The sequence below is a fragment of the Echinops telfairi genome, unplaced genomic scaffold, assembly GCF_000313985.2.
Source record: "Echinops telfairi isolate 266 unplaced genomic scaffold, ASM31398v2 ScPeMD7_7404;HRSCAF=8442, whole genome shotgun sequence".
Lineage (NCBI taxonomy): Eukaryota > Metazoa > Chordata > Mammalia > Afrosoricida > Tenrecidae > Echinops > Echinops telfairi.
The window spans coordinates 2,167,001-2,169,763 of record NW_022111304.1 but is presented as its reverse complement, the minus strand read 5'-3'; positions in this window follow the sequence as shown (position 1 = coordinate 2,169,763).

Below are 2,763 nucleotides of genomic sequence, written 5' to 3'. Positions count from 1 at the left end.
GCTTGGCACTGGTTAGAAAGAGATATTTGCCAACGTCTTAAAGGTGTCAGAAAGGCTGGCAGACCACCCGACTATCAGACAGCGGCTGTGATTTCCATAATAGAATAGCAGAATGCAAAGCAGAGTTGGAGGAAGGAAGCTGCCCGGTTCCTGATGTTGGCCAAACCAAAGCAGATCCATTGCTATTGAGTTGATTCTGACTTACAGCAACCCTATGGGACAGAGTAGAACTGCCCCGTAGGGTTTTCAGTACTATAAATCTTTATGAAAACAGACTGCCCCATCGTTCTTCCACACGTGGCTGGTGGGTTCAGACTACCAGCCTTTTGGTTAGTTACCAAATACTTTAACTCCTGTGCCCCCAGGACTTCATCCCACGAGTCAATGTGTGTATATCTGGGAGAGTGGATGCGCAATTGGGGTGAACCAGTTCAGAACAGTGTATCTTCATCGCCTCTGGGGACAGTGCTTTCTTAACATTGTCTGTGCCAGAGATCAATTAGGGCTGTTTCTACACCAAACCAAGCCAAAGCCAAGCTCACTGCCACCGAGTCGATATTAATTCACAGAGACCCTACACTAGCTAATGAAACTAGTGGTCATAATTTACTGGAATATGGAAATACCTCAAATAAAGTAATTCGGGAAATGGTATTCAGAATCATAAATTAACCAGAGCTACACTTTGACAATTGGTTGCCACCGTTCTGCTCTGCTTGGTGCTATGCGGGGTTATCATTATCATTTATCTCCCTCCACAACTCAGAACTGAGCTCTGTCCCACTCTCCACCCTCCACACTCTCCATCCCGTGAACACTGAAATAGGAAAGGGAAATAAACAAAGAAGCCAAAATACCCCTCTTTCTCTCTTCAGGTAACCAAACTGAAGCAGTTCTAAGTTGGAAAGGGAAGCTGATCGAACAAGCTCAGTCTTGAAAATATATTGGACTGGGCGTTCTAACTACTGGCTTGAAACTGTATTTATGACTTGTACTTGTCATTGAACCCTCTGCTAGAGCAAGCAGAAGAGTTTCAGGGCCTCCTTGAGTTTTAATCTTAGGATGGAGGGAAGGGGCTACCTAACACCCAACTGACATTTATAAGAGATAGTGGAAAATAAAAATTAAATGAAGTTTGCCTTTAAAGGAGACTATGTTCATTAAGATTGGATGGGGCTGTGATAATAATATTTTTAAAAACAAACTCACTATCACAGGGGCAGTTCCTACTCCGAGTGACTGAAGGATAGAGTAGAACTACCTTATAGGATTTTCAAGGTTGTAGATCTTGCTGGAAGTAGACTACCACATCTTTCTCCCCCTGACATAGCTGGTGGGTTTGAACTGCTGACTCTCTGGCTTGCAACCAAGCACTTTAACCACTGTAACATCAGGGCTCAGAGGGGGATAAGAAACAGACCCCCAAATGTTTAGGGACTCAAACACAATAGGTGATTTCTCCTTTGAGTAATCAGTCTTAAGTATATGGTTTTTGTCAATGGACAATTCTTTACACAGGGTTCTAGAATCCAGGCTCTTCCCATCCTGTCTGTCTGCACCATCCCCTAGAGCAACGGTTCTCACCCTTCCTAATGCAGCGACCTTTTAATACAGTTCCTCATGTTGTGGTGACCCCAAACCATAAAATTATTTTTGCTGCTACTTCATAACTGTCATTTTGTTACTGTTATGATTATGAGTCGGGCAACCCCGTGAAATGGTTGTTCGACCCCCAAAGGGGTCGCGACCCACAGGTTGAGAACCAGTGCCCTAGAGCCTCCAGGTCTGCATCCGGAAAGAATAAGGAAATAGAGAGCATAGGAAAAGCACTGGGGACACATCCAACTTGTCGAAAAGACTTGCCAGAAAATGACACAGACGAATGTATTAACTAGAAATCAGACACCTATCCACTTCCAATTTCAGAAGAAGCTGGGAATGTAGTCTTGCTCAGGAGAAGAGCTACCAGACAGAGTTGGGATGCTCAGTTGCCATAGAGACCAACCTGGCTCAAACACTATAGGAAGCATACTTGTGACTTCTTACTTTTAAAAGATCAGCCCTCCCCAAAGGGACTCATTCCAGCCAGTGTGTCCTGGCGGATAGAGTAAAGAGGGACTGGGGAGACAAGGAGAAGACTAGAGGACTAGGAGTGGAGGTCACCGCAATCAGCTGCCCAGGGAACCTAGACCAAGCTCCTGGAACTTGACTTCGGAGACCTTCCACTGCAGGAGACTGGTTCCTTTCCCCCACAGAACTTCTGGCCTCTGAAACCCCTACATCTCCAGAGCCAAAAACCCCCAACAACGGAGAAGGATCCAGTAAAATGTGCTACTGAGCACATAATCCCAGTAAAATTTATGAAGGCAGAATCTCCTTTCTACTGTAAATAGAGTGAGCGTATTTACATGACAATAATTCCCAGACTAAATTTAACAAAAATTTTAAGTGCCTCATTCCAGAAGGTTCAGAAGACCCCCTCTGGCCTTGATGAGGTCATCCCTAAAGGAGTTTGGATGTCTCCCGGGAACAACACTCGCAGCCCTTGGATTTTCGCTCTTGGAGGGGAGCGAGCAGCTTCCCTGAACCAACAGACCCCTGGTACCTAGAGCCCAAGCCTCTGGCTCGCTACTGAAAATGAAAGGGCAGCTCCATCCTCGTCCCAGGGTACCGTATTTTCTCAGGGACAACCACTGCTCCCTTCCCCTCTGTGTGGAGCGGGGCTTCCTTTTCGGTTTTCAGTGCATCTCTGCTTTCAGCGCG